We start from the raw sequence: 24,960 nt of genomic DNA on the forward strand, positions 1-24,960 counted from the left end.
ATAGAAGATCCTGACAAAGTGTGGCAAGAAGTACAGGCTTTAGTGCAAAAGTAAGGTGAGCCAGTAGATACGTAAGTTCTCATTGGCATGGGAGCGGATGTGCAAGGCCTTAGTACCACAAGTACCCCCGCCTGACATGATGAAGAAGGATAGGTTCTTGGCTGGTCTTTGGGAGAATATACGTTGGAGAGTGGAGCTAAAGAAGCCTAGGACATATGAAGATGCACTAGAGGTAGCAAGGAACGAAGAGTGGAAGTTGAGAAAAATGAGCCAGTTAGGGGTGGAGTCTTTGCCCATAAGGTCTGAATTTCAGCCTATAGAGTCTTTACAAGGTCGCATGTCAGGGGTTCATCATGAACCAGTGGTTTCTGTTTCTCCTCAAGTTATGCCAGCAGTGGTCACTACAGCAGTGCAAGATGATGGGTTAAAGCAAGACATGAGGCAAGTGGTAGATTTGATGAAGAATCTCAGCCTAAACATGCTAGGTCAAGTGGGAAATAATCGAGGTCGAGGGAGGTTTGCAAATCAGCCAGGAGGTGAAGAAAGGCCTAGGAATGGTGTTGGACAAAGCAATGGTAGGTTTTGGAGGCAGACGCCCACATGTTACAATTGTGGAGAGTTGGGTCACATCAGCCCGCAATGTGATAGGCCACCAAGGATGGGGGGAGACATGTATCCATTGCCAAGACAGGTGTTAACTAGGTCAAATGATTATGGCATCAAAATTAAGGGAGATGAAGGAACCAATGGATTAACCCAGGAGGAAAAGGGAAAGACAAAAGTGCTAAGTGTAGTCACCTTGGAGAAGGCATCAAAGCTAGAGGATACATTAGTGATGCCTATTGGGAAGAGGACCACAGAGGATAAAGAAAGAAGAAGTGCCCCAGGTCCTAGTAAGAAGAAAGGAAAGAGCCATGAAGGCGAGGATGTCAAGGCCAAGAGGAAAAGGAGATCTCATTGAAAGTTTCATGTTTCAGATTTTCCACTAGGAGATGGGCAATTAAGCTATGACTTGAAGGAGGATCTGACGAGCAGGAAGGCAAATGTTACTTTTGGACAGCTTATAGAGATGGTGCCTAAGCTAAAGCGACAGTGGAAGAGGATGGTTAACCCAATGGAGAAAGAGCCAGAGAGAGGTTCAGTAAAGGTGTTGGCAATGGATGAGCTACCAGACATTTGTCCAATAGTAGATGTGTGGCATAAAAGAAAAAATTTGGGACAAGGTTATGTGGATGGCGGAGCCCAAATATGCGTCATAACACACTCATGCGTTGAGAAGATGGGTCTCATAGTGGCTGGGGTCAGATTGGCAAACCATCAAAAAGTAAAATGCTTGGGTGTTGTAAAGAGCTTAGAAGTGGAGGCATATGATGCAAAGGCAGTGGTTGATTTTCATGTGATGCCAGCAGGATTGGGAGCATATCCTATTATACTGGGCAGACCATGGTTACGTGCAGTTGGAGCTGTTCAAGATTGGCGACATGGTACGATTAGCCTCTATGGAAAGACAAGTACCAAGAAGCTTTATAATATTGACACAAGGAAACGATTAGAGGAGCTTTATGAAGATGAGGATGAGTCTAGTGATGAAGACTATTCCACGGTGACAGATGAGGACATTGATAACACTACCAACAGTGATGAGGATGCTGATGTTTCCTTTATTTTTATGGACAAAGAAATCCAGGAGTTTTGTTTAGTTGCATTTGCAAATGAGGTCGAAGATGAAAGTGAAGGGCCTTATGAAGTGATTGAAGGGCTGATGCAAACCAAGGTTGAGTTGTCAAAGAAGCAAGAATTGATGACACAAATGATCAGTGGAGGCCTCTCAGCTATGGAGAAGGATATATATTTGCACATGCTGGCTAGTTTTCCTGATTTGTTTATTACTTCATATGAAGAGATCAGAGGGTTCAAGGGCGAAGAGATGCATATAGAGCTGAAAGAAGGTGCTAAGCCAGTGCGGTAAAGGCTAAGAAGGATGGGTCAAGAGAAAATGGTAGCCTTGCGAGAAGAGGTGGACAAGTTATTGAAGGCAGGGTTCATAGTCCCTGTGGAGACCACAGAATGGGTGAGTCCAGTTGTAGTCAGTACAAAGAAGGATGGGAAGTGGAGAATTTGTGTAGATTTTAAACCCTTAAACATAGCCACTAAGAAGAACCCATATCCTCTTCCCTTCATTGATCAGATCTTGGATTCAGTGGCAGGTTATGAGAGGTACAGTGTGTGTGATGCTTTTTCAGGATATTTTCAATTGAAGATTGCTCTTAAAGACCGCACAAAGACCACTTTTATTACGCCATGGGGCTGCTATTGCTACACAGTATTGCCATTTGGGTTGTCAAATGGACCTTTCTTCTATCAAGAGAGAGCAAATTGGGTGTTGGAACCATTCATTGGTAGTTGTGTTAAAGCTTTTATGGATGACTTCTGTGTTTATAGCAGCAGGGCTGAACACCATGAGAAGCTGCAGATGGTATTGGCTCGATATGATGAATGTGGAGGACAACTAAATCCAAAGAAATTTCATCTAGCACAGCCAAGGGTGAAGTTATTGGGCCACATGGTGTCAGAAAATGGCATTGAGGCTGATCCAGACAAGGTTAAGTCTATTATTCTTCTCCCATCACCTACGAGTACGAAGCAATTGGCAACCTTTATACACAAAGTGAAGTACATGGCAAGGTTTATTCCATTGTCTTCTCAGATTCTTTATCCATTACAACAAGTGGCAAAGCATGATCCATTGCAATGGGATGACAAGTGTGAAGAAGTGTTTCAAGAGGTGAAAGAGGTGTTAGGGGGGTTGTCAGCCATGCAGGCTCCTGATTGGGAGAAAGTTTTTTATGTAAATCCCTCAGTAGGGGATGATGCCATTGGAGTCATGCTATTGCAAAAGGGAAAGGGCAGCCATTATATGAGGCCAGTGTATTGTGCAAGCCGTGTGAAGCTGGTAGCAGAGAGAAAATTCTCGGAAGTAGAGCTAGTGATGGCCAGTGTAATATTTGCTTGTCGACGATTTCGTCATTACTTGCTACCACGACCTTTTGTTTTCTTGACGAGTTATGCCTTTTTGCCACATTTAATTAATGGCACTAACATGTCAAATGTGGTCAAGAAATGGGTAATTGAGCTGCAAGAGTTTGAGTTCTCTTTTCTAGTGGAAGATAGTACAAGGGCTACCCTAGCTGATTTGTTGACCTACAAGGAGAATCCCCTTATTGTTAAGGAAGAGGTGGTGAGAAAGGTAGTTGAAGAAGTGCCACAGATCAGCAATGCACATGTGTTGTTCTTTGATGGTTCATACAAAAAGAGCCATGATGCAGCTTCAGGGGGTATAACACTTTATGATCCAGAGGGGAAGCTAGTATGCAAGAGAGGGTTCAAATTGGATGCTCATAGTAACAATGAGGCTGAATATGCTACTCTGGAAGCCGGATTACACATTTGTTTGAAGCATGGGGTTCGAAGGTTGAGCATAAAAGGTGATGCCTTGTTAGTGGTGAAGCAAGTGCTGGGTGTGTGGAAGAGCAAGAACACCTCATTGAAGGAAATGTGCTTCAGAATTAAAGCCCTGTTAAAAAAGTTCGAAGCATGGAGCATCAGACACATTGAACGTGCTCTAAATGGAGAGGCACATGAAGTAGCTCAAGGCATGATTGGGGAGCTATTTGTGTTGAGGACCACTTTACCTCTTTATCATGGCCGGGAAAGTTTGGCTCAAGAAGAGGAGTTTTTGCTAACACGAATCATTCCAAAGGAGATTCAGAAGTCTAAGAAGTATGGTTTTGTGCGTAGAGCATACATGTACAAATTGATTGGTAATGTCTTATACATGAAAGGGGTTGATCTCGTGTTGAGACGTGTACCTTGGTGGGAGGAGCTTTATAGAGTGTTGGAAGAGAATCATGAAGGCGCATCTGGTGGCCATTTTGCTCTAAAGATCACCTTGCATAAGATTTTGCAAGAGGGGTATGTATGGCCCAGTTTGCACAAGGATGTTCACCATTGGTGTAGGTCTTGCAATAGGTGTCAAGAATTTGGGAAGAGAGTGTTGAAGCCAGAGCTACGAAAAACCATTATGGGTTTTGATGTGTTTGAAAAGTGGGGGGTTGATTCAATAGGCCCATTACCTATCACAAGCAGGGGCAAAAGCTATATTTTGACTGCAGTGGACTATGTCTCTAGATGGGCAGAGGCTATAGCAGTAAAAAAGATCACTGCAAAGGATGTGGAAAAATTTGTGTATGATGAAATATGTTGCAAGTTTGGGGTGCCACTGGAGCTACTTTCACATAAGGGGCCTGGCTTTAGAGCTAAACTGCTAGATTTTTTATGTGCAAAGATGAAGATTAGGCACCAGCATACCACTCATTATTACCCACAGTGTAATGGCTTAAATGAAATATTCAATGGTGAGTTGGTACAGATTCTTTCGAAAGTGACAGAGCACCAAGGAAAGAATTGGGATTTGGAATTGCCTAGTGCATTATGGGCTTACCGTACTTTGGTGAAGACAGGTACAGGGTTTACTCCATTTCATTTGGTGTATGGAAAAGAAGCACTATTGCTTGTGGAAGTAGAGTTTCCTGCGGTCAAGATGTTAGAGAAGTTGCTTGGGCTGCCTAGTGATGCATTCAAAGAGAGGCTCTTACAGCTACAAGAGGTTCACCTGGATAGGATGAGTGCATTGGAGCATTATGGGCAGATGCAGGATAGGGCTTTAGCAAAGATAAATGAAAAGGTCAAAAGTAAGGGTATCAAGAAGCATGACTTGGTTTTGCGCTACAACAGTAAGTTGGACAACACCTTCCAAAAGAAGTTTCAAATTAAGTGGGAAGGCCCTTTCAAGGTAGTGGAGTGTTTTCCGAATGGTACATATCAGTTGGCTAACCTGGATGGTTTCTACATAAGTCAAGGATAAATGGATTGCGTCTTAAATTGTATCATGCCAGGTTGATGATGGTTGAGCAAGATGAGCTGTATGTGGATCAAGGAGTGTTGGTGAAGGATGAGGAGACTTGTGACGCTGCGAGTCTCATATCGCTTTTTGCTGCTACTGATCATGAATGATCTAGCAGGCTAGGGGATGGGCAAATTATGTCAGGAGTTTTTTGGAGCAAGGGATTGCGCATATGTACATACACATGCATGGTGCATCGAATAAAGGATTGCCCATTTTCCAAAGCCAGGTGGTTACGTGGGGCCCACGTGTGTACAGGTAGGACAGGGTGTACATAGTGCAGCGATTTTCACTATTATCAGTACCAGTGTGTTTTTTCTACAATAAGGAGGAGTTGGTAGCACGTAAAACTTCTCGAGGAAGCTATCCATGGGCCGATGACATGAGGTAAGCAGGTGCGTTAGATGGCATCGAGTGGCATCAGGAGGTCGAACGAGGTCAATACTTGCACGCGGAGAAGTACGGACACAATCTGAGTGTTTTCTTGTGATACTTATGCAGAAAGGTCATCATGAGGATCACTTTTTGGGTCCACTTCACGTGGTTGCGGGATGCATTATTGGGAAAAACTGAGTGCCAGGTGTGCGGATGATGCAAAAAGGTGACAACTATGCACTGCGAGGTCAGTTTTTGGCCTGTTCGGGGTCCGTTTGAGGTCATCTAAAAGGCCACGGGTGCCCAACTAATAAAGCTAAGTGTGGGAACTGAAAAAACAAAGAGAAGACCAAAAAAAATGTGGAGAAGAGAGGAGGAACAGACGCAAGTGTGTTTTTGCTATTTTTGGAGCATTTTTTGGCCCTAAACTGCTCATCCAGTGTCGGATTTGAGCATTGTGACATTGTAGGGTGGGGTTTTTGGGCGTTCCGGACGCAATGGAGCTGTCCATTTTGCCAAATTCCTCACAGATTTTCTTCTATTTTTCTATGTAATCTTCTCTGGTGAGTGAAGCCTCTGCTTAACTTTGTGGTTGTATCTGGTGTATTTCCTCAATACTGTGTAAACCATTTGCCCCATTGGTGTTGGGCTGAGCATCATTGAGTCTAAACAACAGCAATTTTTCTCCTTTGAGCTGAATTGAGAGTGTGTGTGTGAGTGTGTATGTGTGAGTGTTGAGTGGGCAAGTGGGAAATCTCTCTCTTCTCACTCCGTCTTTGTGTTTCCTGTCTCGGCCAGGTTGGTTGCGTAAGCCGAGTGGTGCCCCATAATGTGTGTGTGTATCATCCCAAGAGTGTGTGTCGGGTCATTATAGAGGCGTTGTGTGTGTTTCCATCCCGCTCACAACGTGAGTTCAACAGAAGGGTATTTAAAGTTCTTGAAACTTACAGAAATATATATACAAAAGGGCATTATTATTTCAAATTTGAAAAAAACTTACAGATTTTAAAAGAAAAGGTTATATTATATTCCTAGCAAAATTCACAGATAAGGGGTTTTACAAACATGTCTTGAACGCACGTGATATGGTAGTTTTACACATAGAGAACCCCCCGAGTTACGGTGTCTCACCACTAAAGGTCCTCCATCCCTGGATCTTTATGACCAATGACGTAATATATTTCTAAATTGAGTGCAATGTAATAGGACTAATCTTTGAAGTTCTTAAAGTCGAAAAGAATGTAGCAGGGCATATCTTTTGTTTAGCACGATTTGAAAGATTGTTGAATAGTCTATTAAATAGAGCTTATATGAATGAGTTTGAGATATTAAGAGAGAACATATATTCTTTTTTTTTAAATAATACACTAAAGACGTATTTGATGAAGATTACTGAATAACAGATAGTATGTCTAGGAACAGTAAAATTGAGATTTTTATTAATATCAATGTTTTATATTTATGTGTTTTAGCTTAAAATGCATGGGTAGGCTTAAAATAAGTTGAAAAAGTAGTGGAGATCCAAAAATAGAGCTTTTATGAGTCGCGACCTAAAAGTTGCGTTTTCAGCCAAAGAAAGACGTTTTTCGCAATTCTGCCTATGTTGCCTTGTAGAACATATCTATTCCCGTCGTTTTGAGTACCTGGATTGCTTTGTTTTGAGTTCGTTTGTAAAAGTTATGATGAAAACAAATAGAAGCCAGTAGCAGTGTAGTATACACAGGGACAGATAGACATACAACATCATACAGCTCTCCGTGCTATCAACCAAGAAGTGGATTTGTTTCCTCATGGTAAACTATTGTAATTGAGATTATGAAGGTATATAATTATTTTTTTTACTTTGATTATCATGTTGAATTGGTTGCACGAGTATGTTCTTTTGGCTATTTTGTAGGCGATGTTGAAATCAATGTGTGAAATAGGATCTGTGCAAAGTGTCATGATAGAAATCTAACCTTTACGGATCACTTAGCGATCACGTTCTTATATTATTCTCGCAGGTATACTTGGTGCGAAAATCATGCAGGCTTTTCGAGGAAAAGAAGGATAAAATCACGATAGGTGGTGCGTTTGGGGATCATTCACATATCTCCTCTTCTGCGAGTGTGAGTGAGAGTGTGAGTGCAAGTGAGACGCTGCATGCAAGCGGACTGAAGCTTGGGGGTGGTCGGGAGGTTCGAGATCCGTACAACGGAGTGCGCCCATATATTTTATTGCTCCTCTATTGTATCAAAACTCTACAAAAATCCATCAATACAAAGATCTCTTTCTCTATCTTTTGCTGCCTATCTCTATTATTTTGTTCCTGTGACAATTGGTATCAGAGCAAGCGGTTGATTCTGGACATGGAAGGATACGTGAGGAGGATGAAGGAGCAAGAAGACCTGATTCGACAACTATGAGAAGATCTGGAACAAGCAAATCGGGAGCGTGCTGAGGCTCTGCGGGGCAAAGCAACACGAGAGCTTGATATCTATGTGGACCTTGATAGCCAACATGAAGACGAAAACCATGCTACTCCACCAGGAAATAATAATGATTGTGGCGACGCTAGGACACTTGGAGATGATGGTTGAAGTGGTTATGGTGGGAACGGTGGTGGTGGACGTAGAGGTCGTCAACGCAAAAAAAAGAAACGATGACGATATGGGAGAAGTGATAACCAAATCATTCTTAACGAAGGCTAAGATAAAGAGTTTGATGGCATAAGAAAGATATGCGAAAATTTAAAAGCGTGGATTATAGAACTTAAAGATTTGGATTATACTTTCAATATCGAAAACACGACCACCAGACTTTCAAATGCTCGAGCAAGGTGATCGATAAGACAATACGTACCAAGATGGCTCAATTGGAGACTTTTGGCGATGCGTACAATAAAGGTAAGTCATCTACCCCTTCTTTGTGATGTTTTATGTTTTTGACATGTCCTTTGATCGAATTTATGCGTAAAAGTTGAGATTTAAATTTGAATTTCTTAATTGATTTGGATAGTATTCATTGCTTCTTATTGTCTAAATTGATTGAGAAATTAAACTTTAAATTAAATTGAGAAGTTAAAAGACTTCTGGACTTAACCAGTGGTAATAATAGTTTCACGAAAGAGTTAGTAGAATATTTTTATTTTTTTATTCTTTGAAAAGTCAGAAGCATAAAGATGGTTCCTATATCATAAACATCGATATGCATGATTTCATCTTTGGTATCAACTAGATGATGAAAATCATGTTTTGATTGATTGTTAAGAAAGAAAACTGATGATAAGTCTCACTCTTCGTAGAAAGAAAGAGATTCTAAATCTAGTTTTGGCCATGGAATTGATAAGGTGACTTAGATAAGAGTGTGAGACGTTTCTTGTGTTTGCTAATGAGATTAAAGAAGAATCTGGGGATAAAGACAAAGAGACAAATCCAGAATTTATAGAAGATCTCTTACATGAATTTAAGGATGTGTTTCCGGACGATCTTCCTGGTATACATCCGTCTAGAGCGGTAGACCATGCCATAGATCTATATCTAGGAGCAACACCTTATTCAAGAGCTCCATACAGGTTCAATATTGATGAGCTTAAAGAGCTCAAGATACAACTTGATGATCTTTTGAAAAAGGGTTTCATTAAACCTAGTGTATCTCCTTGGGGTAGTCTTGTGCTATTCCAAAAGAAAAAGGATGGTACATATAGGTTATGCATTGACTATAGGGGATTAAACAAACGGACCATTGAGAAAAAATATCCTTTTCCTCGCATAGATGAATTGCTTAGCCATTTGAGTGGTGCCACAATATTTTCAAAGGTCGATCTTCGTTCTGGCTACCATCAAATCCGCATTAAGGCTGAGGACATTCCAAAGAATGCTTTTCGTACACGTTATGGGCATTATGAATTTACAGTTCTTGCTTTTGGTTTGACTAATGCACTAGCAACTTTCATGTCCTTAATGAATAATATTTTTCACCCGTATCTTGATGACTTCATTCTGGTATTCTTGGATGATATTTTTGTGTATTCTAAGAATGAAGAAGATCATGCATTGCACTTAAAGAAAACATTTGAGGTTTTGCGTGAACATAAATTGTATGCCAAAGCAAGTAAGTGTTCTTTTGCAAAGGATCAAATTGTGTATTTGGGAAGAGTGATTTCTAAAGAGGGGATTCACATTGATCTTGATAAAGTTAAGACTATGTTAGTAAGAGATGTAAGAAGCTTTATGGGTCTAGCACAATATGAGAGAGCACACATTAAAGATTTCTCTAAGATAGTAAGTCCTTTGACCGAATTGACCAAGAAAGACAAGGGTTTTGTGTGGACTTCTACCTGTGAGACTGCTTTTGAGACCTTGAAGGCTAAAATAGCGGAAAATTGTGTTTTAAAAGTTCCTGAGATGGGCAAACCATTTGTTGTGTCATGTGACGCTAGTGGTGAACAATTAGGTTGCGTTTTGACACAAGAAGGAAGAGTGGTTGCATATGAGTCTAGGAAATTAAGACGACATGAATTGAACTATGCAACACATGATCTAGAATTGCTTGTTGTTGTTCATGCATTGAAACATTGGCGTCATTTTTTTCTTGGTGTTAAATTTGAGTTGCGTACTAATCATCAAAGTTTGAAGTATATTTTCACTCAGCCATTGTTAAACAATAGACAAAGGAGATGGATTGAATTGCTGGCTGAGTATGATTTTGATTTGAAGTATTTGTGTGGAAAAGAAAATAAAGTTGCAGATGCATTGAGTCGTAGGTCCATGTGTAATTTGTTGACTGTTGTGTGGTCCAATTGATTGATGATATACATGCTGAAGTTGAATGATTCTTTTTATATGCCTATTTTGAGATTGTTGCGTGAAAATATTGGTGAGATGTATAAGAACAGATATCACTTGTATAAGGGAAATCTGTATTATTATGACCGCTTGTGTATTCCTGCAAATTCTGCTTTTAAGAGTCAAATTCTGCATGAGTGTCATAATTCACCTTTTTCTGGTCATCCTGGATTGAATAAGACATATGAAAAGATTAAAACCTCATTCTTTTGGCCGCGTATGAAAATTGGATATTAAGAATTATGTGTGTGAATGATTTCAATGTCAACAAGTTAAGATTGAGCATAAGAGGATGCCTGGTGACCTTCAACCCTTAGACATTCCTTTACAAAAGTGGGAGTCTATATCCATGGACTTTTTCATTAGACTTCCTACTACTCGTGGAGGGTATGACTCGATCTTTGTGGTGGTAGATAGACTCACAAAACAAGCTCACTTATTTCCTGTTAAAATAACTGATACTGCTTTGACCATTTCACGCTTGTTTGTGAAAGAGATATTTCGTTTGCATGGCATGCCCAAGAGCATAGTGTCTGACAGAGATTCTAAGTTCACTTCTCATTTATGGAGAGCGACTTTTGACTCTATAGGTACCCAGTTACGCATGTCTAGTGCTTTTCACCCTCAAACAGATGGGGAAACGGAGAGAGTGAATCGTATTCTAGAAGATATGTTACAAATGTATGTCGATGAAAACCAATCTAATTGGAATGAATATCTGCCTTTGGTGGTTGAATTTGCATATAACAGTTCATATCATTCATCTATTAGGATGACTCCGTTTGAGGCAATGTATGGCTATAGCTGTCCTACACCTATTCATTTTCTTAATTCGAGGAATAAGGTAGAACTGTCACGTGAGATGCTTGAGAAAATGGATAGCGAGTTGGCCAAAATCAGGGGGAATATTAGAGAATCTCAGAAGAGACATAAACTGTATTATGACAAGAAACATCGTGTTTTGGAGTATGAAACTGGTGATATGGTTTTTTTAAAGGTTATTCCTGAGAAGTCTCATTTGATTCTTGGAAATGATAGAAGATTGTCTCCATGATTTGTTGGGCCATTTAAAATTTTGAAGCGCATTGGTTCATTAGCTTACAAATTGGAATTGCCTTCTCATGTTAAAGTGCATCATGTATTCTATGTGAGTTTACTGAAAAAGTATGTTCCTAATGTGCATCATGTTTTAGAGGATAACTCTAAGTTGAAAGATGACGAAACATTGACAGTAGAACCAGACTTAGTGCTAGATAGGTGTGTTAAACATCTGAGAAATAGAGACATTGTAAAAGTTTTGATTAAGTAGCAGAACTATCCAGTAGAGGATGTATCATGGGTTGATCTTAGTGTTTTGCAAAGAGAAATTTCCTCTCTTTAGACCAACTCTGAGGACATAGCTAATTTTGATAAGGGGAGAATGTAATAGGACTAATCTTTGAAGTTCTTAAAGTCGAAAAGAATGTAGCAGGGCATATCTTTCGTTTAGCACGATTTGAAAGATTGTTGAATAGTCTATTAAACAGAACTTATATCAATGAGTTTGAGATATTAAGAGAGAACATATATTCTTTTTTTAAAAATAATACACTAAAGACGTATTTGATAAAGAATAATGAATAATAGATAGTCTGTCTAGGAACGGTAAAATTGAGATTTTTATTAATATCAATGTTTTATATTTATGTGTTTTAGCTTAAAATGCATGGATAGGCTTAAAATAAGTTGAAAAAGTAGTGGAGATCCAAAAATAGAGCTTTTATGAGTCGCGACCTAAAAGTTGCGTTTTTAGTCAAAGAAAGACGTTTTTCGCAATTCTGTTCGCGCAGCCTTATAGACCAGATCTATTCCCGTCAGTTTGAGTACCTAGATTGCTTTGTTCTGAGTTTGTTTGTAAAAGTTATGATGAAAACAAACAGAAGGCAGCAGTAGTGTAGTATACATTGGGAAAGACAGACATACAATATCATACAACTCTCCCTGCTATCAACCAAGAAGTGGATTTGTTTCCTCATGGTAAACTATTGTAATTGAGATTATGAAGGTATATAATTATGTTTGTTTACTTTGATTATCATGTTGAATTGGTTGCACGAGTATGTTCTTTTGGCTATTTTGTAGGCGATGTTGAAATCAATGTGTGAAACAGGATTTGTGCAAAGTGTCATGATAGAAATCTAACCTTTACGGATCGCTTAGCGATCACGTTCTTATATTATTCTAGCAGGTATACTTGGTGCGAAAATCGTGCAGGCTTTTCGAGGAAAAGAAGGATAAAAGCACGACAGGTGGTGCGTTTGGGGATCATTCACATATCTCCTCTTCTGCGAGTGCGAGTGAGAGTGTGAGTGCGCGTGAGACACTGCATGCAAACGGACTGAAGCTCGGGGGTGGTCGGGAGGTTCGAGATCCGTACAACGGAGTGCGCCCATATATTTTATTGCTCCTCTGTTGTATCAAAACTGTACAAAAATCCATCAATACAAAGATCTCTTTCTCTATCTTTTGCTGCCTATCTCTATTATTCTGTTCCTGTGACAGCTCCATCATTTTTTGCAAAATCTAAACTAGTATTAGCAATGGATCTCTGCTCATTAAGATTCCCAATTCTCCTTTCCAACCATATATGTCTTTGTGACACACTCATACAACACACATAGCTTAATGGATGTCAACTGAACATATTTATTTTATATGCTTTGTACATGTGCTCAACATATGCATGTGTACATATTAGAGAGGCAATGCTACAATATACCTACACAATATTCTTCAACTTTGGGGCATTTTTAAACTTTGCAAAAGGAATATGATAATGGTTAATATTCATATTCACTCAAAAATATAGGGAAAGCAATGCAAGTATATGTTCAACTTCTCAATGGATACACAATGGTAGTCTTTGTATGCGAATCTCATCATGATTTCAAATTAGGGATTGACTAGAAAACTAGCATACATTATTGCTGCTAGTTGGCGTGCAATTGTTTGCATTTTGTAGAGTATATTAGCCTTTAATCTTTTTTTATTAAGGCTATGTGATAAATCTCATAGATCTTGTGGTTCCATCAAGGATTACATTACAACTCAAAAATTTGAAAGTCGGTTTAAATATTGCATGTTGTTTCTTGTCTCATAATACTTTTGATCAAACCTAAGATATCAATTTTATGGAAGCTAATTACTTGGTAAAATCACCTCATAGTGCCATAAATTCCTCATTGAGACAAGAAAGCTACAAGTACAGTTCAATGGAAAACACAGACACTATCTCAAGCTCTAGTTTATATCTTTGAGAAGATTCAACAATCATGTAGACTTTAAGGGGAATCAAGGTGTGCATTGATTAAATATTGGAGTGCTTCAACCCTTGTCTCTATTGTATTATGTGTAGTATGGAATGTTCTTTATTGTTGAGTAGGTTCACTTTACCATAATCAAAGCCTTTGGTTATAAAGTAAACATGTTCTATGTGTTATATATATAATATATTTTGAGATAGTAGTTTTGTAGGGTTTGCTTTCCACACTACCAAAGGCCCTGCAACATTTAGCCTTCTTAAACCTTTCCCACATCAACTATCTTATGATTCTCCCTCAAATCCATAATCCATTATGCTTGTGTTCCTAGAGAGGAATTTAAATCCAAGGTTCCTACTACATCCATAAAAATCACAAGCCCTTTTGGCCCAAGTCCTCACAAACTTAATAGGAAGAAAGCATGAAATATAATTTTTTTGAAATTTGACATCTCCTCTTCACTCCCTACCATGTACCACTTTACGAGTGCACACCCTTTGTATTTGCAATATATGTTATCTTTTATTTTCATGTAAATTGCACCAACAAGACTTGAGACTACCCAACTCAACCACGCTAAGATCTTCATCTCACTTATGCCAAGGGGTGTTGCACTATATTCATGGGAGGTAAAAAGTAAATTGACAATTTTAGTGGCACAATTTGTAGCAAAAGATGAGCAAGCGCTAGGAAAATCACTTAGTTTAGTAGATGAAAACTTTTTGTACTACATTGATGCTTGCACTGCTACATACCACGCGTGGATCACCTTAGAGAGTCAGTATGGAGCTATCACTAAACATTTCATGATTGCACCAAAAATGCAACCCTATGGATTATTTATAGAGCCTAGGGAGGATGTGTCTTCTCTTGTCAACATGATTCAAAACATCTACAATGGAGCTAGCTTATATTAAAACCCATGTAGAGAATGAATACCAAGTTCTTGTGTTATTAAAGGCGATACTTGCTACAAATGTTTGGCAAATGGTGTTAAGTCTCAAAGGAAAAAACATTATGCCCAAAATTGAAGATGTTATCAAGTATCTTCATTCAAGAGAATGGAAAAAAACCATGAGGAAAATTAAAGTGAAATGGGATAATCTTTTGTCATCATGAAGAACAGTTACAAAAAAAACTTCAAAAGAAACTTGAAGTGCTCACGCTATTTCGGGCAAGTTGTATCCTTTTTTCCATCAAATCTAAAATCCTACAACATTTATATAATTCACTTGTGTAAAATAAAATTCTAAAGTCTTCTTCTCATTTTGTAATTGTGTTGTATACATATAAACTTATGCATGATTACGTCTATAATAATTGTTAGAGATCTCTTCAAAACAAAGTTCTACCATTTTAGGACCCTTGTGGCAAAAAATTTGCCAATATTTGATGGTGAGTCCTTTTCTAGAATTTATTAAGCAGGTTAAAGATTTCTTGTAGAATTATCATCCTCTCCCTATCTCCTTCATCTCTCTCTCTCTCTCTCTCTCTCTCTCTCTCTCTCCCTCTCTCTCTCTCTCTCACTCACTCTCTCTCTCTCTCACTCACTCACTCTCTCTCTCTTTCTCTCTCTCTCTAGCTAGATGCATCTCTCCCTATGTACAAATTGGTATTTTTCCTCTCCCTTTCCATGAACTCTCTCCCTCTCCTTTCTACAATCCTTGTCTTTCTCCTCTATCCTATCTCCTCCCTATATCTCACAAAAATCTCTCTCTCTCTCTCTCTCTCTCATGTGTTCTTTCTGCCACTTTGTATTTTTGATATACCCTAACCTTCCATGGTAGCTCCTTAGAAGTAGAACATTTGACGATGCTCTTTTGATGGGGAAAGGATCAAGATAGTGCTCATCTATTGAGAATCATTCACAAATGGTGAATGAATGTGTAACTTGTACTTGACTTTCTGTAAATATGTACATAAAAGGAGGGATAGAAGGATTTGTGTGTGTATTGTGTGTGTGGATTTACAAAAAAGTGTTTAAGTGTGTGTGTGTGTGTGTGTGTGTGTGTGAGAGTGTGAGAGAGAGAGAGAGAGAGAGAGAGAGAGAGAGAGAGAGAGAGAGAGAGAGAGAGAGAGAGAGAGAGAGAGAGAGAGAGAGAGACTTATGTTGGAAACGTTTTGTAGTACAAACTTCCAAATGTTACAACTTTGCATATATATTAGGTAGAAAAACGTTGTGTGGTGCCTAGTTTTGTGCAATTTCTTTATTGATGTGGCATTCTCATTTGTGAAAAATTGTCCTACATATTAAAATTAGGAAATGTACATTGCTTTCTCAAAGTGTGCACCTCATACATCCATGCATGAACATCTACTCCATTTATCTACACCTTGAAAAGCACCCTCAACTCTAGCAATCTCCTCCATCATTCTTGCATAAACCATTGTTTGATGGAGACTCTACAAAAATAGAGGTACAATACCTTGATCTCACACCATTTTGAGTGGTGGAATATTATCTTACCTTTGGCATATGACTCTCGACTAGATGATTGAAACACCATAGATAATTTAGATCTTAGTTTTTGTTAAATATACTAGAAATAGAAAATCCATGGACAAGTGAGTTATAAGAATCAATTAGGAATTCTAAATAAGAAAGCAAAACATACAAATCTTCTCCTATCACAAAACCTAGAGCATGAGCACCAAACATGGAGTTTTAATTGCTATACGATGACATTGGATTTGTGGCTTCCATTGAAAGCAATTTTCATACATTGAAAATAGATATACATTTATATATATATGAAAGAGCATGAAGATAAATAAAAAGTGAGAGTGTACCTTTATAATGGAAGACAATTCCATGGATGATTGATGCAAGGAGTTTACAAGAGTTTTTGTCTACTTCCATTCAATGTGCAATAGTCTTAGCATAGTTGCTAAAAATCAAACCACTTGTGTGGGCTTAAGTGGACTTGGGAAAAGTGGGTATTGAATATCCATTTGAGGATATGAATTCATGGGTCAAGGAAAATTAAATGTATTGGTTCAAACATAGTGCCACTATTTTGTCAATAAAGTGGGCGATTATTGTGAGGGAAAGGAAGAAAGCACACCCTTGCTTACAAAATACAACGGCTTCAAAAACTTAGCTATTCTTGATAAGGGAGTGGGTGTAGCCATTGTAACAAAGGACACTTGTGGAAAATGGGGAAGACCATCCCTTTGTAAGACACATGAAAGTGCAATAGCGGATGGCTATGTAGAAAATACTACGGGAATGATTGATTAAATAGTAGTCACATCTTGTGTGATTGACTACAAACACATCATTGCAATAGTAGGCTTTGGTCAAGAAAAAAACTTAGATGTCATTTTGGAACGTCCATTCATAAGACAACTTGAAATGGTTCAAGGTTGGGATTATGACCATATCTACTTATGTCATAAGGAAACCAAATTCAAAGGATATAGAGATGTTAATTGATTACACAACAATAAGTGGACCAATTTTTTTGCATGGCCGCAATTCAAAGCTCACACTAGGATGTGTGGAGATTTAGATTGTGATAGTATCCTCAAAGAAGAGTGTCAGTTAGAAAGATCACTGAAAGATGATGCTTACATGCTAAAAACTTTTCTCAAGGATCTCTTTGAACCTCTAGAATGGAATCAAATACTAGCCACCATGGATATGTGTGTGAATGAAGTCAATCCATAAGAAATTTGCAATTAAGAGGATTATTACATTTATTCCCTTCTAAATTATTGGAATGATCACTATAAGAAGAAAAGTCAAGAACCACTGCTATTGCATGGATTAAAAAAGGACAATAGAAAGAGAAACACGGATATATATCCACGTCTCTTACCGCATATACTACCACCTATATTATCGCGTATATTGTTGCTATATGGGTTTTCAAAAATAAGATGCTCATTTGGGGAATGAGCATCTTTATTTTTGACCTGTATAGAATATATCAAATACCAATTGCGTTTTGAAAAGTATACAAAAAATAGTAATAAGCTTTGAAATCAACAACATATGAAATTGCATGTCACACCTTACATACATAATTTTATAACACTAGAATTTTTTGATCCCACTATATGTGCCAAGAATAATGCTTCCTTGATGCCTTGTAATACTGCAACATACTCACCCTCTGTAGTGGAAGAGGTCATACAATGTTAGAGACATGATCTCCAAGAAATTTTCCCTCCAAAAATATGAAAATATAGCTAGATGTGGACTTCCTATTGTCTACATTCCTTGCATAATCTACATCTATGTATCCACCCATGGATGCATCACTACTCTTGAAGCATAAGCACTTGTCATACCTATTGGATATGTTTCATTTCATCTCAATGTTTCTTGTAAGGATTAGCCATTTAAAGGCTCACCACTCCCATTACAAATGAAATCTCTGGTCTCGTAGACACCATAGCACACATGAGACTACCCACTAATGAGGAATACAAAATCAAAGCCATCTTGGCCTTCTCAACATCCAGCTTATGAGAATCATTTGTGGTAAGTTTCAAGTATCCTTGCATGGGGATACTCGATGCCTTCCCCCTTGCATATTGAAACTTTGCAAGATCACCTTCTAAATGTACGAATCTTGAGAAATCTCAAGAATATCCTTTGGCTTCTCATGCTTGACATGCATGCGAAGAAAGTGACCAGCTTGTTCGAAATCCCTCATGGAAAATGAATAAGTGATCCATTATTGAGGTTCTTTTTGTATAAGCAGTGATTCTTATGCATTTTTTAATATCCATGAGATTGCATGAAAGTATTAAATTTTGATACCATTTCCTATAACCTTTACTTAAGCCATACAATGGTTTTTTGAGTCTACAAACAAGCTCGCCTCTACTTGGGTTAAAAAATACTTTAGACCCACTTGGACTAATCCAAAGTCCTTGATAGCTATCAATACAAGCACCATATGTAAAGTAGTCATCTTGACCACATGTGAAAATATTTCCTCAGATTCTACACCTTTCTTCTAGTTGAAACCTTTAGCTACAAGTCTTACCTTGTATCTAAGATTTGGATCTCCTCATGTATACTTTTCTTGTAAACCCTTTTGCAAGGTAACATTGTCTTGCCTGCAAGAAATCTAACCAACTCCCAATTCTCATTACTAACAATCAGAACGTATCTCATTTCACCACTTGCTCTCACTTGTCCTTAGCATCTATTTGCATGCCTTCTTAGAAACAAGATTTTTTCCCACAATCATTGAGCATAAGATAATCTAGACTCGGCTAAAAACACTCAAGCATATTTGAGGCTTTCCCAGAGAATTCAAATCCTTGATTGTTGCTCTCTACTCTTTCTAAAGTGTTGCTAGTGGAAGGCTCCTCACTAGAATTCTAAATTTTGATTGAATTTTAGGCAACATAAATGGATGGAATCTATTATACTCTACTCTACATCTTTGATAGGATTCCTATGCATCTTGGACTCATTGAATATGACATCCTGTCTTCTAATCATCTTATGAGATTTCCGGTGCTAGAGATGATAGCCCATGCTTATGACCTTTGAGAATCTCAAGAATAATCTCCTTGATCATCCACGATATGCTTTCAAATATTGTAGTGTGACCCAAATCATCTGGTTTCCCAATGGATATCAATATTCCTACAATCTTGGATGCATGTAATTAGACATTGCATAACATAAGCTCTATGCCCTTATTCCATACCAACTTGATGTCTCCAAAACAAAATATATCAAGCACATAAGAGTCTCTAAGATCCACTTATATGCCTTGTTTCTTCGCATAAGTAGAGAACCAATCTCTATGTGGTGTAACGTTGAGAATCAAATACCCCCTCTATGTGAAAGTGGCATATTGTGTAATAAGAGCATCCATGCTAGAAGGATATCATAAGCACCCAAAAAGTTTAATTTGAAAATGGTTCTAGTTTCTCCATGATTAGATGATGATCTTCCATGTGGTGGATAAAAACATTGATAGTCTGCTTGGTTCACCATTGATGATTTGGCTTACATGTAAGGAGATGATGGGTGTAGGGTGAAGCCAATGGCATGTTTCACAATTGTACAAGTTCTTGTACATGGTTTTGTTCTACTCTACTAAGGACACATTGGATATTGAGTGGGAGGTTGTTGGGGTAACAACTAATATGTCCGTTTGAGCACACACATACTAAATCATAGCTAAACTTATTCTTATATCAAATATGAATAAGGGGTCCCTGAGTGTTATCTAACTACAGCCTCCACCATACAATGTGTACTCTTCCTCACCACATGCACATATCACATGCACACTCATTTCATTTAAATCATAAAAGATCAAGAAATTAATCCCCATATTCCTTCTATAGCAAGTCTAACAATTTTGGTAGCAAACCGGTAGAAATGATGGATTGTGGTCCATCACTCCTAGAGGATACAAACTAAATTTTTGAGGATTTGAATACTCAACACATGAAAGTATAAATCTTCACAAATAAAATAAGTATGAAACCACACCAAACAAGAAAAATAAGTGTTACCAATCTAGAGGGCATATTGTGCCAATGATGGATCATAGTCCATTACCTCTCGAGTGATGTTTTGCCAAAAAATGACTCATCACATAGAGCATAAAAAAGGCCTAAAAATATTGGACAAATTTCAAAATCAGATAGATGTACAAAAATCACCACACTTATTAAAAAAAAAGGTATTTGACCCATCAAAAGGAGTCCAAATTAGAAAACATTGCAGGCATAGCCCCTACCAAGAGCACAAGTCCATCTCAGAGTAATGATGGATCGCAACAATGCATCATTTTTAGGATCATGAAACAAGGTTTATACTAGTGATAGCCCTATTGTTTATGATCATATTGGTGTTGTAGAAATTAAATTTGGACCACTATAACAGGGCCATATTAGCTAAGAAGTGTTTTCAAATGTGGAATCAGCTAAATTTGATAAAAATTCGATAAATTCATGGTATAAATAACCTCTGAACTTAAGAACTACCGAGTACTATTGGTTTTCATGTTGAGGATCCAAGGATTGCCATCAAGTATCATATAGCCAAGATAGAGGTTCACCAAATCATAAAAACCAGGAAGCATATTCGCATCTTGTTCTCACTTCCATTGTAATTTTCTATGTTTCTAAGTTTAGGACAAGTGTACTAGTCCAACAATGAAGCCTAAGGAGATTGCCTTAGTATCATAACAATGGAAGAGAGTGTGGATCAAGTTTTCCCAAAACCTTTAGAGACCATCTTACAAGAAATCTTGTTAGACGCATGTGAGTTTTAAGAGTGAAGCTAAAATCATTAGGACATCCACCGCTAACAAAAAATTAAAGTCATGAATTTGCAATACGAGTTTGACAATGATCAGGGAGCAAAAGTATACAAAGACTAGATTGGGTGTTATTATTTCAAGGTAGAAGATACACCCATTGAGTTTAAGGAGTTGGTCTAGTAGATTACATGGAGGTAAGTACTTCGGTGACAAGTGGAGTTGAGTATTGAGTTGTATCTGACCATTATACAATCAAAAAGTGGGGAATAACAGGCACAAAGTAAAAAGTCAGCGAAGATCCAAAAGAGAAACCTCCTCTAATTGATAAACCTAATGCTAGATTTGTTAAGAAAATCTCAATAGAGGTTACATGTACATGGACGTATATAGGCTTGAAAATGGGGATAAAAGTAACTTCTACAGATATGAAGATCCAAGCTCTAGGGAACTAACCATCTCTAAGAATCTCTATGGGCTCATGTATATGGAATCTAATGGTAGATAAGTATGGAATAGTGAACAAACCTATTGATCCAATCAAGTCTAAAAGGTATTTTCTATTTAGGGACTCGAATCTTGACATACTATATACAACCAAGTGTAAGCACACCAAAAATATTAGAAACTAATCCACCAAAATTGGAGATAGAACATGTGGAAGGACGAGGTTCAAGTGTCTCGAGGACATATGCACATTTTAGGGAGGAGATATATAGGATCAATGGGATAAAAAACATCTTGGAATTCTATTCAAGGGACTATAAATCCTAGTACATTGCACCCAATAGGTGGTTATACGATTGTAAGGGGTCTAGAGGGCCAAATTTTGAGTTCCAAAAATGTGCCCTAGCACGTACTAGAGAGAATTCCATTGAGAATGCCTCCAAGAGGATGCATCTCTACAAGAGACCTGAAGATGATAAGATATATACATTGCTGACCTTCTCAAGTAGAAAAATGTACAAGCAAAACCAAAGGCAAATCTAGAGATCATCATGCACATGTATCTCTATTAAAAAGAGTCTTGAGAGAAAAGCAAGTGCATGATATTTATACTCAAACTGAGAGATTAGCTTGACCTTGGAAGGAACAACTTTGACTTGGTTCCAATTGCTAAATCAAGAAGCTTTTGCTAGGATTGAAAATCTCTAAACAGAATTTAAAAAAGGACTTTTAAAACGGGAATAAAGATTAACATTATATCAAAGATTTATGCTTTCAAACATTTGAAAAGATACGAGACAGTGAAGGAAGCTTCATTCATATTTAAACAATACCTTGAGAGATGTCGGCCATCACGTGAAGTATCACAACAAGACCGAATTGGTAGTGCTTTTCATTGAAGATCTAAATAATGACACACTCAAGAAGGATCATTTTTAAAAGGGTTTTGCATTCTAAAAGGAGTGATGAAGAAATATTTTCACCTTGTGGACAATTGCAAAGCCCATGGCGGGATCTCAAAAGATACAAATGTCCCAAAAATGATGCAGCCTCCACAATTTGTGAGACGACAACTAGAAAGAATAACTCAATCCAACTAGTAGTTGATGTTGAATAAATAGATGAAGAGGTAGTCAGAAAGATGACTAAGCCTTCAAAAAAGTACATTTGTGGGGTTGATCATCTTACAACCCAATGCTATAATCAACCAAAACCATTAGTTGAAAACATGGCTTGACAATTAATATGGTGCACATTTGAACAACAATGTACAAACCATTAGACAAATGAGTGTTATTACAATCATAACTATGTAAGAAATCGGTCATATAATCCACCTCCCATGTATAAACCTCTACTAACTACATATTTGGTTAGCCAAAACAATGTTATATCAAAGGGTATGAAGCCACAAACAACCTTAGGACAAGAACCTCCACTATCAAATGACAATAGTGTCACCATACATATTTTGTAGTGATATGTGTGAACGCACTTAGGACCGTCAGGGCATTTTTCCCTCACTAGGAGGTTTTTCCCCCCATGCATTGCATATAAGCCCATCCTTCTAGGGCTAACTTGTCTTGTTGGAATTAGGGTTGCAGAGAAACGCACACAGCTTGGAGAAGACGAAGGAAGATCAAGGCACACAATAGAGAGTGTGTTACTTAGTGTGCAATGGAAAGATAGCTAGCCCTAGAGTGATGGGCGTATATACAATGTTGGGGTGGAAAAACCTCCTAAAGAGGGAAAAAATGCCCCGGCGGTCCTATGTGTTCACACATATCACTACTACATGTATATGGTAACAAATCCCCCCCCTCGAGTGATGCAACAAACGAGAGTTGGTACATGAGTAAAGAGAAGTGCCATGCCCTGAGGACATGATCAGTCCACAAAGGGGAGTAAGCCCAAAGATTTTCGGAAAGCTTCAATCTTCTCATGAGACAATGCCTTTGTGAAAAGATCTGCAAGGTTGTCCTGTGTTGGCACATAAGCCAAGCTGATCTCTCCTACTCAGAGCCTCTCCCTGACATAGTGGTAATGCACCTCAATGTGCTTTGTGCGAGAATGAAAAAACTGGGTTCCTTGCAACTTCCAATACGCTCTAACTGTCATTGTAGATGGTGTTGGCAGTGTCCTGTCCAACACCCAAATCAGCCATAAGGCGTCTGAGACATACACACTCAACCATAGCTATGAAGACTGCCCTGTACTCAGCCTCACAACTCGAAGTGGCCACAGTAGGTTGCTTCTTGCTCAACCATGATATACATGAACTTCCAAGCATGAAACAAAAACCACTTGTAGACACTCACGTGTCAAAACAGCCAGCCCAATCTGAGTTCGAAAAAGCATGTAAGTTTGGTGGCAATGATCCCCCCTTGGGATAAAACAAGACAAGATGTAAAGTGCCACTAAGGTAGTGAAAAATCCTCTTGATAGCCTTCCATGCTTAGACCTTGGGCTATGCATAAGTCTCTTGACTTGTGAGACTGCAAATTGAATATCTCACTTCGTGTTGCGTACATAAATGAGGCATCCAACAACAATTTGGTAAAGAGTGACATCTGCAGGATCACCAGCATCATGTAGACTCAATTTCAAACATGTTTCCATGGGAGTGGCAATAGGTTTTCAATCCTCAAGTCCAAACTTACATAGTAATGTCTCTACGTAACTTTTTTGACACAAGGAAATACCACCATCACACTGCTTAAATTGTATGCCCAAGTAATGATGCAACAACCCCAAATCTTTCATCTTGAAAGTAGCATTCAAATCAGCCTTAAATTCAGCAATATGTCTCTCATTTGGTCAAGTGATCAACAAATCATCTACATAAAGAACCATAATGAGAAGTACATCACCCTCACGCTTTACATACAATGTGCTTTCTGCTAGACTGTTATGAAAGCCTTGTTTGGCCAAATGCATGTCAGCTTTCTCATACCAAGCACAAGGAGATTGCTTCAACCCATACAAAGCCTTGTTACATTTGCACACTTTGTCCTCTTGTCCTTCCTCATTAGGCAAAATTTGGACTCACAAATGGGCCCTTTAAGGATTTTGACTTTACCTCTCTCTACCAAAACGGACGCATGGATAAATTTTTGCAAACAAACTCCAAATTTGACGGAGGTTTGATAGTTAGAATGTCCTCTTCAAGCTCTCTCTTCTGATATATAGCACGCCATGAGATTTCTCATATTTTAGAAGATTCTTTTTTTGATTCACTTAGATTTCGACAGAGTTGTCGGAATCTAAGTGAATCAAAAAAAGAATCTTCTAAAATATGAGGAATCTCATGGCGTGCTATATATCAGTAGATAGAGCTTGAAGAAGACATTCTAATTGTCAAACCTCCGCCAACTTTGGAGTTTGTTTGCAAAAATTTATCCATGCGCGAGTTTTGGTAGAGAGAGGTAAAGTCAAACTCCTTAAAGGACCCCTTTGTGAGTCCAAATTTTGCCTAATGTGACAAAACCACGAGGCTACGTTACATAAATTTCCTCAAATATGTCACCATTCAAGAAAGCAGTAACAATGTTTGATTGATGTACATCCCAACCAAAATGAGATGCCAATGCACATAGAAAATGCACAGTAGTCATACGACAAGTGGGAGCAAAAGTCTCTTCATAATCTATGCCTTTTTGTTGTGCATAACCCTTTGCAACAGGTCGAGGCTTATGGCAATCGATCCCACCATCCGGCTTGCGTTTCAACTTGTAAACCCACTTCGTACCAATGGCCTTTTTGCCAGGAGGCAAATCACATAAAGTCCATGTGTCATTTTCTATAAG

This window comes from Adiantum capillus-veneris, chromosome 1, assembly GCF_014529385.1.
Source record: "Adiantum capillus-veneris isolate H3 chromosome 1, ASM1452938v2, whole genome shotgun sequence".
Classification (NCBI taxonomy): Eukaryota; Viridiplantae; Streptophyta; class Polypodiopsida; order Polypodiales; family Pteridaceae; genus Adiantum; species Adiantum capillus-veneris.